Source organism: Pollicipes pollicipes, unplaced genomic scaffold, assembly GCF_011947565.3.
Source record: "Pollicipes pollicipes isolate AB1234 unplaced genomic scaffold, Ppol_2.1 Scaffold_3207;HRSCAF=3762_pilon_pilon_pilon, whole genome shotgun sequence".
NCBI classification, from domain to species: Eukaryota; Metazoa; Arthropoda; class Thecostraca; order Pollicipedomorpha; family Pollicipedidae; genus Pollicipes; species Pollicipes pollicipes.
In genome coordinates this window covers 30,809-45,240 of record NW_023596249.1, presented here as the reverse complement: position 1 = coordinate 45,240, position 14,432 = coordinate 30,809, and the positions used below count along the sequence as shown (strand labels likewise).

The 14,432-nt window shown below is 49.7% G+C and overlaps 1 long non-coding RNA gene across 1 annotated transcript; it reads left to right on the top strand.

Annotated features, from left to right (window-relative positions):
* Nucleotides 1–222: 222 nt before the first annotated feature.
* On the top strand, nucleotides 223–8,731 carry LOC119090901 (uncharacterized). Its single transcript, XR_005093319.1, has 3 exons — nucleotides 223–282; nucleotides 2,838–2,948; nucleotides 8,634–8,731. It is a non-coding gene; the product is annotated as an uncharacterized LOC119090901 (long non-coding RNA).
* The last annotated feature ends 5,701 nt before the right edge of the window (nucleotides 8,732–14,432 follow it).

Below are 14,432 nucleotides of genomic sequence, written 5' to 3'. Positions count from 1 at the left end.
AAGCTGAAGAGCAAGGACGTCCGAATAGTGTTGGGCAGCTTCGACGCCAGCTGGGCGCGCCGGATATTCTGTGAGGCGCGCCGCGAGGGCATGTTTGGTCGCCGCTACCAGTGGGTGCTGGTGGGCCTGTACGGCGAGAGCTGGTGGCTCGAGGACCAGTTCGCCGGCCCGGAGGCCGCCGAGCCCTGCACCGTGGCCGAGGTGCTGCATGCTCTGCCGGGCGCTGTGTTTGCCGACGTGCTTCACCTCAGCAACAACCAGCGCAAGACCGTCTCCGGCATGGTACGTCCCGCTGGCTGCACCGGGCGGCTGCCGGCCTGGTCGAGCGCGGACAGCTGTTGCGCAAACTGGCGCCAGCTGACTGTGTCATGCCGGGACGCAGGGGAATGTGACGGACTTTGTCGACGTCTTTATTTTTTCGAAAGGCATTGCTTTGCTGGTCTGGGGATAGAGTTGTGTTTGACTCGTTTTTTATCCGGCTCAGGACCGACTCACAGATTTTGAGATCCCATCCAGCCATGGCTCATGGCGGGCCCATTTTTTTTATTCAGCTCGGTTCAGACCCATTGCTTGCATTGAATCACTTGACACATGACTCGCGCCGCTTGCAAAATCAAAAATCCAACTTATGTTCGGTTTGTTGTTTTATAACTCAGTCGTATATATATATATATATATATATATATATATATATATATATATATATACTATATACCATGATATGTAAAATACATACGAATAGCTGAGCAGCAAGTTTATAGTTTGAACCTAGCATATGCAGTGCGGCAACGAATGTTTTTCCTGTAACCTGCTACCAACCAGCTCTCTCAAGTCTCAGTTCTAGGCCTGCAATTCTACCTGACACCTGCGAACTAGACTGCATAGAACCTGATAGTTGGCAGTCCGCACTTGCCAAGTGCCGTCCAAGTGCATTAACATGGTATTGACATTGGTATTGATGGCATGCCAACAATTCAACATTCGATTTAATTTCTTGCAATAGGGATCATCTACCATAAGTTACAAACATGTGATGACCTTACGTTACTTAGGTAATATGTATTACAAATTAGACTAACATTTCTTACAAAAGAGCGCAGCGAAAATCCAATTCATTCGCTCCTCGACTTCCGGTCAGCAAGGAGCTGAACTGAACTGAAGAACTGAATTAGAATAAGCTAAAGTTAGCGGTGACCGCCGTTTTCACCAGGGTGTTCCAAACTTACATCATCGGGTCACTCTACGAGGAGTGAGGAGTGAAAACAGACTTCCGCGCTGCGTGGAGATAAAAGTGTTGTGCGCCACTTTACCCGCATTCCAAGACTACTAAATTTGGAGGTCAGATTTGCACCCAAGTTGCGTGAAAAGGATTAGTTATGTTATCCCTTGTGGGTCGCCTGTGAGATACAGTGCGCGTGTGGGACTAATCGACCTCGCCACTATTGTTGTTTATTTCACATAGCTTCCGAAAAAGCATGCTTGCAGCTGACCAAGTAGTATGGAGCAATGTAGTGCGGGGTCAGTCATGGATTAATTCATTGCAGTGATAATTGACCTGAATGCATATGACCGCACTTAGATTTTCAAGGTAGCAGACGACCTTTCATTGATTCTAGCATACAATATAGGAATGAAGGATATCTGCACAATGCAATATACTCTGGTTCCTGGCTGAGATTCTGTAAAATTTAGCTCAGGATCAACAATATTGGGCTGGCTACTTATAAATTGCGGTAGAGAACTTCGTTGCTGATCTTGCAAAGCGTTTTATATTACTGCTGCATGCTGTTCATTTTAGCAATCTGAAATGGGCTGTTGATTTGTCTGGGGTGCTGGGTGTTTTTTATGTTGCCATTTTCATTTGGGCCATATGACTCGCTGACACATAATCTTAAGACACCATCGGCTCACGATTCAGCTCATGAAATCTACGAAAAAGTGTTGCAGTTCATGACTTGACCCACCCCAAAACGACTAACTCATGAGCCGATCCATGATTCAGCTCGCGTCGAACACAATTCTGCTCGGCGAAGACTTGCAAACAGCGTGTGTATGATTTCCACCAGCATGACATATGTAATTGCACACACCTCTGTGGGATGTATGATGGAAAATCAAGTGTAATGAATGATGATGCATTTATACACCACAATAGATAACCCTGACTGTATGGCTGGTTACACGGGGACGCATTACTGTAAACAGTGTGATAAGAGATCGTGTCGACCAACCCCTCTTCAGAAATATGTTTCATTTGCCTTTGCTCGTGTTTCGGCAGCATACTGAATCTAAAACGAAATCCAGGGCAACTATTCCAATGCGCAGTTTATCAGACGGCAAAATGAAGAGTCCATTTCCTTATGTTGTCATGGAAGACAACCGATTTGTTTTGGAAATCGCTTCCTTGAATTTATGTCAGACATCATCACGAAGCCTTATTGAGGACATCCTCAATTTGTTTCTTCTTGGATACAGCTGTAGAATATGGCTCATCGAGTAAATCAAGGCAACCGACAGACTCCATTTCTGATCCATCACTGCGCCCCGTGCCGCCGACAAAAGAATGAGCCTTAGGGCTCTCAGCTATTAGGATATTCCTTGTGCATTGAGCGTTGTCATGCCTAAAGAATGAAATACGTTAGATCGAAGGAGATCCGCTGAAACCAGTTGCGGTAATTCTTCAAAATACGCAGATAACATACTGTAAAAGGCAACTGATAAAAGTGAAACGGTATCGTAACTGATCTTCGGCAATCGGTAAACGCTGCATGCGCCCCACCTTCGATCACCAGCCAACACGCTTCAACAAGCCTCTAATATTTTCATTTCGTCTGCAGACGGCCAGCCAGTACTACGAGCAGTACAACCATGTGCGTGGGAACGCCTACTCACGTTTCCATGGCTACGCCTACGACGGCATCTGGGCCATAGCCTCCACCCTGCACCAGGTGAGCGGCCGACCGACCGCTGTCCCGCGGTACACGACCTTGCCAAGAGGCAGACATTGTGACTCTATCAGTGCATTCTAGCGCAGCGTGCACTACAGGTAACGGGCGAGATTACACTAGAGTGCGCTGTGTTCTGGGGAGTGGAGAGTGCCCTCCTTGTTCTGGATGCACGGACTCGCAATGCACAAGCTCGACAAGCTTTCGATATGTGAGCTTGATACATGATGCGTATGTCAGAAACGGCCGGGCGGTTTCCAGTTCCCACGTACCAGACACTGTTTCCGTAGAAGAGCACGCCTTGACCTCAGACAAAGGAGATGTTCGATTGTCTCTGAGAGTGCTGTTATCTCAGTCAGCCCTGCTTGAATAGCTCTCACCTCCGGCGACACGACTGCCTGGACTCGATTGGTCCCAGAGTGCTTGAGCTCTCGCTCTATAGAACAAAAACATTTCACTCGTCGCTTCGCACGGCCCACGTTACGCTCATCCACACAGAAACGCCCGTGGAAACGGTGACATCTGAATCAGAGAACTTCCTATCTGAGGCCTTTGATCCTTGGAGAGACAAGTCATCACCCGCCCCGCCCGCTGCTCTCCGCCCTCGAACGCCCCCGCCGCCTCCAGACAGGGGTCAGCTGGTGGCATGGCCATTCCGGGCCCGCGCCGTCCGGCCGTTGCCAGGTAGCAGCAGGACGGCGCATTCTGGCTGGGCTCGAGCTGACAGGCGGAATCGCATCCCGGACGGCCCCGGGGACCGCGCCGCGCCGCTCCGGGCTCAGGCGACGGATCGAGGAGGCAGCCGACTTCTCGCCGTTACTGACGGCCCACTCAAGCATTAATGCACACGCTAATGGACAGCGAGCCATGCCATTGACTTGGCCGGAGTTTGGCGTCCGCTCGACGTACGTCTCGGAAAGTTGCACGTTGGAAGTACATTGTTGTGTGAAGCATTACTGGGCCGCTGCGCTTTGTTTAGGTCACAGTGGTCACTTCCAACTGAGGCCTCCGTGAGGGGTAGCGGACACAACTGTCTTATACTGATGCCTAAAATGTGCACCTGGTAAAATTCGTCTTGACCGCAGCAAAAATAAAGGCAACATTTTTTGGTTTTATTTCATTTTTTGTTTGTGCATGCATACTTACATTCTGTATCACTATTCGCGATCGCTCAATCATAATCTCGTTATCATGATAGCGTTTTGTAGAAGCACATTACGTGGCTCCATCGATTTGTAACATCCCCCTTGTCCGTTTTCCGTTGCAGCGGTCCCAGGCCTGTCCGGGTCGTGCACGGCTCTCTCGTAAACAGATATTGGTATACATCGCCGCACATCTCATTTTCTTGTACTTCGCGTTACTCATGGCTATAAAAGACCTGTATGGATCGATCTATTACCCCTCGCTCTGAGAAACTGGTTACTGGTAGGTGTGGCGGCGGTGTTTCAGGCTGGTTGGCCAACCAGAATCAGAGCCACATGCGACAATCTTCTATATTATAAATAGATGCAGTGTGTTCCAACTCATTCCAACGAGGAGAGGCCACACGCGAGCAACAATTTATAGCTTACGCGCGATGCATTGTCTGTACTAAACCTGACATGCCTGGTGCAGCATACACCAAGTGGTGCCGTTCTGAAGCCAAGGCCCACATAACAGTGATCCACAACGTTTAAGCACACAACCGTACTTGCACTGCGGCTCAGTCTGCTTGGACGGTATCCATGCAGGAATGTCTTTGAAACAGCGTCATCAACTCAAAGGTCATGAATGAATAACTGTTCGGACAATCATCCTCGTTTGATGCGTTAATTACGACAACGCTTCGGCCAGTTGAATCTCCCTTCGTGGACAGATGTTATGAAGCACTGAGAAGAACTGGATGGTGCTTGGTTATCAGCCATGTAGGTGCCAATAATCCTAGTCATCTCCTTCAAATTGTTGGGATCCGAACCAGGCCTTCATGATTGCAAGCGCAGGGTTCTTCCAAATGAGCTAACAGGAGTGGATAATGATTGTTCAGTTGGTAAGTAGCTCAGTTGGGGGCACACTGTACTGGCAATCAAGAAGACTGCTTGGACGGCATCGTGACGGCTCTGGTTTGAAGCCGAGCAATTCCAAAGACAGTATTCGGCTTGTCACGCATAATAGCTGGCAAATAAACATCGTCCAGACATTCTCAGGATTGTATAGCACCTGAAGACGGCCGTACAGTTAACTGGCCGAAAGTTTGTGTATCTCGCACACAAGACAAGGATGATAGTCCGGGCAACCATTCCGTTCATGATAATAATACCTCGTCTTAATGCGTCCGCAAAACTGTGACTCAAAAGTCGCCAGAGATTATGAGAAGCGTTTGACTCACGTTCATGGTCCCGAAGGTAACTACGTTTACTTCGCTCTTCAGGCTGATTCTCAGTGGCAGCACAATGCCGCGGGCCCCTTGCGGGGAAATGAGTGTTGTTTGTTCAGCACTCCTTGTGAAGATCATTTGAACGACTACCTGCTTCCGACAGTCTTTTTCTAGATTCTTTTTAAATATAGGCCTGTTCATAAGGCAGAACAAATCCGTGCAAGTGGATTATTTTTAAATCACATAAACTTTAAGTCAGTGCAGGAAGCACACTTGCAAAAAGCTGCAGCGACTGCGCGAAACTGACCGCGTTTTGTGTCGCACATGCCGCCACCGCAAGAACCCAACCAAACGTCCACTCCAGGGGCCGATCAATCCGCCATAGCCGCGCAAAACTGGTCTATTTCCGGATTCATGAAGTGATCTGCCTCATTTCATTACGGCGCCCGAACCATTTCAAGAGCGGCGGAAAAGCGGCGGGCGCGTGAGTTATCCGGCCGGCTATTTCTACCTGTCGCGCCAACTAGCCGGTGCCGGCGCCTTCCTCCCAGGGCGGCCGCCGTCGGAATTACCGCCATTACTCTTGCTGCCGGATCGCGGCCGGGAGAACGGTCCTGATGGCGGCGGCGGCAGACAGCTAGCCGCCGCCGGACCGGGCCCCAACCAGCGCCGGACCGGGCGCCAACCAGCGCCGGACCGGGTCCCAACCAACGCCGAACCGGGCCCCAACCAACGCTGGGCCGGGCTCCAACCAGCGCCGGACCGGACGAGCCTCTATGGGGGCCAGACCGGGTCCCAAACAGCGCCGTACCCGCCGGGCCCTGCCGCCGCCGCCGCCCCCGCCGCAGCTGCCGCAATACCCTGCAGCCGGATATCCGTTAATTCGCGAAATGAGAGGCGGATGGCGAGCGTAATTCTATCCGACGCCGCGCGATGTGGTCCACATTGGCTCCCACAGACTGGGCGGGGCACAAATCAGGACTAATGCCACGGCACAGCCGCTGGGCTCTCCGGCCTCGCCGCGTCCCTGTTCGCTGTGAACGCGGGTGGCAGCGTATAGATCGCGGACGGCACGTGATGTGACCGCGGGTTCTGTGCTACGATCCTGCCGGCGCCAGCTCTCGCGCGCTCATCGAGTTTTGATCGATCTCACACGGCACCGCGGGAGCCAAACGGCGCCTGACGCGGCCGGTAATCATCGCTAACGGGCGTGAAAATAATGGCTTCCCTTGTGCCAGTGCATGGTTTTAGCGCGATTTCCAGGTTGTCGGTAAATGATTGTCATTATGTGAGGCTAGCGATGCGTTCATTGGTCCGATGCCGATATGAGCTTCGAACATCCGCATCTCTCACGAAGCGCAAGGTAAAAAAATCCGCAAAATCGTTACGTTTATGTTTGAGCTCCACTCAAGTCATACCAGCGTCCTCTAGCTAATAATAACCAGTCTGTAACGGTCATAAACAATTTGCCGTCTCAGCGCACCAACACAGCGTTGACTTGTCACCGTTTCCAGTAGTAAGTCATATAACGATTTAGGCTATCGCATTCAGTTCCACCCTCAACAATTGACAAACGAATTAATGATCTAAAGTGCGGGTCGAACCCACGCGGTCGTCCTAATATCGAGGCTCATCATAACCGGAGGGCGGAAGAGGGAGCCAATGACGACTTCTGACGCGCAGAGTCTGTGGAATGGCGGAAGGCACTGAGTGCCGTCCGCGTGGCTATCAGGCGCCGCGGCTTGGCAGTAAGCTATTCATTGCGAGGACTGAAATCATCGGACGCCCCTGGGTCTGGCAGGCGTCTTCCACACTGAATATGCAATCGACCTCATGCTGGCCTCCCCTCTAGTCCTTATCAAGTGCCAAATGGACATAGCCATCGGCGCTGATAGAGCCGTGCGAATATGCATGAAACGGCATCGGCGACCAATTCGTATTCACAGCGCGCTAACTTGATTACGGTCAAAAAGCAAATTGAAAGCCGGGGGCGTTAACATTTGGTTTCTTGTGAAGGATGAAGGAACTTAATGCTACTGAAATGATTCATGTTGGATGTGGACATCACCGAGGAAAAACCGACTTTTTGAACGGCTGAGTGCAATTTTTCCTCTGTGAAGTGTAAGTCTGTGGTAAATTTAACTTATATGTGCCTAAATTGTTATAGCGACCGCCCACTTGAGAACATGTAAAGCACAACACAGATACCCGTCTCAGATACAGTGCGAGCAACTTTTTTCATCCGGCCAGATGACACGGCATGAGGTTCAAACAAGTGAAGCTTGTTTATGATTGTTTTTATGTTAGTATTTATGTTTACCAGCTGGTTTATCACAGCATATTCTCCTTTTTTCGCTGAATCTGAATTAGGGATGAATATTAAAAGTACCTCGTGACAAAATCACCTCCAAGGCAAAATTTTGCAATTTGCGCTTGGACGGTTTGATGGCGCGAGGGCCCTGTGTCATGCGACACAGCTGTTCACTTGCACAGGATTGCGTCATACTTATACCATCCATCGTCTCCTGTATCAGCTGTGATGGTGAACACCCGTCGCCGCCTGCATCAGGCGTAATGTGACCATCAGTCGCCGCCTACATCAGGCGTAATGTGACCATCCGTTGCCGCCTACACCAAGCGTGATGGTGAGCATCCGTCGTCACCTATATCAGGCGTGGTGCTGACCACCCATTATCGTCTACGTCAGGCATGATTGTCCATCCATTGTTGCCTACATCAGGTGTGATGGTGAACTGCCATCGGCGTCCACGTCAGGCGTGACGGTGGCTTCCCACCGTCGCCCATATCAGGCGCCATGGTGGCTATCCCTTGTCGCCTATATCAGGCGTGGTGCTGACCACCCATCGGCGTCCCACATCAGGCGTGGCGGTGGCTTCCCATACCAGGCGCCATGGTGACTATCCCTTGTCGCCTACATCAGGCGTGGTGCTGACCACCCATCGGCGTCTAAATCAGGCGTGACGGTGGCTTCCAACCGTCGCCCATATCAGGCGCCATGGTGGCTACTCCTCGTCACGTGTATCAGACGTGGTGCTGACCACCCATCGGCGTCTACATTATAGGTGATGGTGACCATCCATTGTCGCTTACATGAGTGCTATGTGACCATCCAGCGCTGGCCCTCATCAAGTCAGATTGGCAGAAGACGCCAAAGCACAACCCTACTGACGCCGCAAAAGCAACCCAGCAGCCCGTTAGCTGCAAAATGTTTGCAACATTTTAGCATACACTGACCACATGTTGACAGAATCTATACGTAGCCCCTTCCACAAGTGTCTGAGTTGTGTAGTGAAAGTCACGTTCTCCTTCGGCAGGTGGACTGGCAGGTACGCCACAACCGGTCGCCTCTGCCCACCAAGTCGCGGCTCTCAGACTTTCGCTACAGGAACGGCGACTGGGAGGCCATGCTGAAAGAAAGCGCTCACCACATCAGCTTTGAGGGCGTCACGGTAAGCGCTCGTAGCTACGCCTTCCGCGCGACAGAGCACGAGAGAGCGACGAGACCCTCGCGGCCTCTCGCCTGGTCCTCGTCGCTGGTTGATATCCCACCTGGAAGGCCCCCTCAGCGGCGCATCCGCTAATGGCTAATAACACGGGTCACCCGTAAATCGCCGTCGTCGTCTGGAGGTGCTCAGCAACGGACCATAAACAGAGCTGTTTCGCAACTAAAAATTTAGCACCTCCACGCGCGGTGCGGCGCTGGCGGCGTGGGTCGGCCATTACACGCGACACCACCCCACCACCTCTCGGGAGAGGGCCCTCCCCCACCCCCGCCCTCCACTGGCCTCCCAGGGGGTGTCTTGTGTGAGCCGCTCCGCGACGAAGCTTGGAAGCAGGCTCGCCCCCGCAACCCCCACCGCGTCGGACGGAACCGTGCTCGTCCACCTGATGACACGAGGCTCCGCTGCACAAGACTGAGAACGGCCCGGCCGCAGGGACCCCGAGCAGTTGCCATGTAGGAGTGAGAATAATCCGATTATGGACCCGACTTTGAATGTGAAATTGGTGACAGAAATTCCACGGTGCTCTTTTCAAGCTGAGATAATTGCGCTGATCGGCACATTTGCGCTATCAAAATGCAAGATTACATTCGTGGCAATGTACTTATGCAAAATATAAGTGGGTGCTAGAATCATGGTTAGCTGGGCTCATCGGCCCCTTGCAGTGCATTCAGTGCCGCTGTTAGGGAATATGTATTCCATGCGGAAACTATTTTGTGAGCTGCATACAACGTGTTATTAAATACCACTTAACCCTATCCCGTCAGGGGGCGGGGGTGATATCTCCATTAGAGTACTTCGGGGGCCCACTGCGAATCCCCGCCGCACTCAGGATTTTGTTCCCACCAGGGATCCACCCCTACTAGGATCCCGCCGCCACTACGGGAGCAGGTCCTTGAAATTGGCTGACTTGTTTAGAAGGTCTTGCTCGCATTGTGTTAAAACTCGAGCATGTAGAATGCGCAGGGCTGTGCTCTCGGCTGGTATTGGGAGGAACCTCTGTAAAGTTTGGCGATCATGTCAATATGGCGATTTTATTGGATGATACACACTGCTCTGTTTTCATAGGGAACGTTTAGTTTGTTGAATAAGACAGTTGCAGCATGGGCATGATCATCGCAAAACAACAAAATAGTAAAGGCAGAAGTGGTCCCAGGGCTAGAAATAGGGGCAATTTCCTAGTAATGCGGACCGCATTAAGAGTCACCAATGCAGCCGTGTAAGGAATATTTATCGGCACCAAGATAGCCGAACTTTGCTAGCCACACTTTGCACTGCCGGCAATGTTTACACGTACGTTTAATGGTAATTTACGGTGGAAATTGATGATAATTCGTTTGACTTTTACGTGTGTTCGGGTTTTGTGAAAGGGGTGCAGATAAACCTGACCTCATTCCTATGGAAAACACCACAATGTCGCGTGAAGACAGCGTGGGAAAATGTGCGCACGCGTGAAGCAGGAGGAAGGAAAGTCTTGTCCATGTCCATGCATGCTGTATAGACAACATACTTAACCAACACACGGTGGCCAGGTGAATGTGAGGCGCTCGGTTGGGGTGGGGGTCAATTCGATCCCGCTGAGATCTAAAAAAAACTAAGCAATCTAGAGTCACCAAATTCACAAAGTAAGTGACCTGTATGTGAACCCACTTGTGTTACATTTTGCGGTCCCTTAATCATGACCTTCAGGTTAAATAAGGTAAAAGTCCCGATTAAAGTCCAAAGGGCACTCGGATCTCCTTGTATGGCCCCTTTTAACATAAATACCAGTTCTGAGCAAAAGGCTACGGTTGATGATTTCAGGTTAATGACAGTATTGACCTTCACATGGTCGAGATGACCAAAAACCTTCTTGATTGTTTTTTTTTTAATTGGCATACGCGTTGAAGACTACTGCAAGCGGTGTTCCTTTAAACAACGGGCCGATAGGGTAATTTTGTGTCAGTGACCCTCTCTGGCCCCCAAAACCTCGTAAGTCCAAATTAAATATCTGCTGACGTCCTTGTTATGAGGACATTTGAAATGAACGTCAAAAACTATCCCATAATAGGACTTGTCCTCAAATAAAAAGTGGTTTTGTTTTGACTTCGCTCTGACCTTTATAGCAATCCCACATGCCCAAGGTCGATGCAGTTTCTCGTAATCCTTTATCAAATTGTCTTATTGTCTAAGAGATCATCTCAAAGACGCATGACTGCGTCTAACACAACACTCACTCCGACGTCCGCATCACTCACGCACTCATGCGTCACTTCGGTGTCGCAGCAGATTGAACGATTCCCTAGGAGTGATGTTTGCTGGCACCCATGGTCTGACTTTGACGTGCCATTGGTCAGCGACCTTACAAGACCCAACTTTGTATATCAAAGACTGGGCAATCAATTGCCAGTAGTCAGGCAAGTTGTGATGCTGCTATGCCGTGCCGTTTGATGGTTGTTTTGGAGAAACCTTCGGGGTCCAAATTAACCTCAAATCGAGCGCGTGTTAACAAGGCGTAGGATCATTACGTTCAACAAGGTAACTGCTACCCACTCAGCATGGCTTCTTCATCACCGACACTAGCACTCTGGCTCCATCTTTGTCAAAAAAAGATCGGCTGACATCTGTTTTTATTATGACAAAGCATGAGCCCGTCCCACTTTATCATCATGGACTCCATTAAGTTTTTTTTTTAAATCGTTGCTGTCAACCCGCTTTGAACCTCCTGGATACGCTAATGAATAATGTTGATATGATGTTGCTGTAACGTATCATGATCTTGCCATTTGCGTTGGCCACCCGAAATCGGTTGGCAGCGTTACAGCTATATTGCGTTATGAAAAAACCGGCCAAATTTTGTTTTCCCCCTGTGGCCCCCCATGGGGAATTCTTAAGATCTTCTTTTTCAAATGCAGATTTGGTCAAGAGACATCGAATGTCAATTTTTGTATATAATCGGTCAGTGGTTCCAGCTTTTTCAGCGAGTTCTCACAGGGGATTGGCCCCTCCCTGTCTGAAATAGCATTAACGAGGGGGGGGGGCCGCCCGGAATAAGGTTAGTGCTCAATCGTTATCATCAAATGTTCGTAAATTATACCCAATTGTATGTTAGAATACATCTAAAGTTAGGACCATAAAAGATTTGCTGTAATATTGTTTGCGCGCAAACCTAACGAACTGAAGCCGTTATTGTAGGGAACAGCGTTGATGACTATAAGGTTTAACATGAAGTGCAGTAATCCGTAATATCGGGGTATCTAAGAAATGCAACAAGGAAAGAAAAAGTATCTTGAATATTAATCTACATTCTCTGCTTGTTCTGTTATGCTTGTTTCCGCTAACAAATGCACGTAAATCTATGACAAACGTCAGTGGCGACTTCGCTTTTCTAACAACGGCTAGTGTGATGCGTATGCTATTCAGTGGCTCCTTCGGGAACATGAAAACGTATCTTTGCCTGGTTTTAGGATTTCTTCGGGTTTAGGCATTATAGATTATGTATATGTATATATTGGGTAAACGTACTTGATCTACAGCAGTGATGAAGCACCGGGCTGCAATAGCTGCAAGAGTGATGGATCATCGCCAGCATTCCGTACGTGGGGAATTGAGTGTCTGTGTTCCCCACCTATAACTGAAACACAGTGCCACGAACAGGCGCGGACATAAAAATTTGGTGAAGATATTCGACCTCAAGGGAGCGCCGACAGGAGTAGCCCGGGAGCCCCGACAAAGGTCCTTGTAGGCACTCCCTAGAGAGCAAAAGAGGCAGACATTCGAAATGTGTTCTCCTTGTGCTGTGGGCCTCTCGACATTTTGCTGACACCAGAAGTTCTTGAGTTGGTATCTTTTCAGGTACCTTGTACAGTGTGCTTAAAAGTCCAGGCCCCTCGGATTTATGGTGTGATTCAGTGAGCAATACGACAGAGTGCTGCCTTCGTACTCTTCTTTTCTCCCTTTCTATGGATGTCTAAGGGCCCCTTATTTGTTCAATGACGAGCACAATAAAAGACACGAGTTTTTCTTTGAGTGCGTTCCTGAGCAAAAGCACGAATAAAAGATTTATAGTAACTTTCAGCCAATCCACAAATATTATCCTGTGTAAATACTTGTTGGGTGACAATGTTTCGTTAAATTTTGACTCGTTCAGTTAGACCACAGAAATAAAGACAATATGGCATTGTGGTTACCCCACCAAAGTTGCTGGTCAGTGCATTATTGTGAAACCCTTGAGTGATCCGAATTTCAAAATTTGATGCGCCTTCTCGCCATTTTGTGAAACATATTCTTATACAATTCAGACATGCCTTGGATTCAAATACAGCATGCTACGATACGGTCGAATATCAGGTAATTTCCTTGGCCAGACAACTATTTTCCGTAGATTACTGATGAGTGCGCCATTTCGGCTGATCCCTTCCTAGAGAAGACGTGACCGTTCCAGAAGGTTTCATCAATTGAGCCCATGGTCACTCATGTCGATCCGGTATTTTACGTCCTGCTGCCGCCCATAAAAGTTGCAGTTAACTCCATGCAGTTGCAATGAAAGCTTCGGCCCAGGCGGCGACCGCGGGGTGGCTGCGCTCGTAAACCGTGGACAACGACTGAGGCCGCACGGCGGGCGCCTGATCACCCGGCTGCCCCGGTCGGGCCTCCCCGGCACCCGTCCGGCCCGCACCGAGACGGCTGGTGGGTGGCAGAGGGCCAGGGAGACGGGCTGTGGAACCGCGGAAGAGAAGGAAGGGAGAGAGACAGGGTTCACGTGGCGTCCGTCTGGTTGGCGCTGAGGGAGAAAATGAGAGAGAGGGAGAGAGAGAGAGAGAGAGAGAGGAGAGAGAGAGAGAGAGAGAGAGAGAGAGAGAGAGAGAGAGAGAGAGAGAGAGAGAGAGAGAGAGAGAGAGAGGGAGGGAGGGAGAAAAAAGGGAAGGAGAAGGAAGAAGAAGGAAGCATGAGAACTTCGAGAGCTAGCGCCGCTTGAGTTTCTCCGCAAGCCGTAAGCATTGTCTGAATTTGCTCCAGTGACTTCCCTTACCTAAAACCGTCGACGCCCACAACGAACAAAGCAATCTCAGCGGTCCACTGGAAACTGTAGGTTTCAGCATGAATTTATAATGCCTTGCATTACATCGTATGCACAATACCGCACACGAAAGGGAAGCTCTTGCTAAGGGATGTTGGGCTATTGTCAAGGTGTGACATGACATTCTACATTGTATGACTGCATATTGCCAACCTCATGGTCGGCATTGGCATTTGGTCACATTACACAAATGTTCAGTTTAATGACTTGACGTCGATTTCTTGCCGTGACCTGTTGCTTTTGGCTCTGAATTCCTCGTTCAAGTGTTAGAACTCCTTAGAAGCTCAGGTACGACTAAAAGTAATGAATGGACGGAACCGCCCGGACAGCATACCGTGCAGCACAGCCAGAAACGTGAAATCTCCGCATTTTCAACGCGTAGATTGCGGTGTTCGTAGAAATAGGATCTTAGTGACCAAGCTATGTTTCATGAAACGAAACTATTAACGCAAGCATATTAAAGTCACGCCATGTGTGCATGCGAGGCAGGAAAGTGTGGTTTTCCTTCAGCGGCTAACTCGGAGGTCACTTGCAGCAATACCAGTGAAACGCTT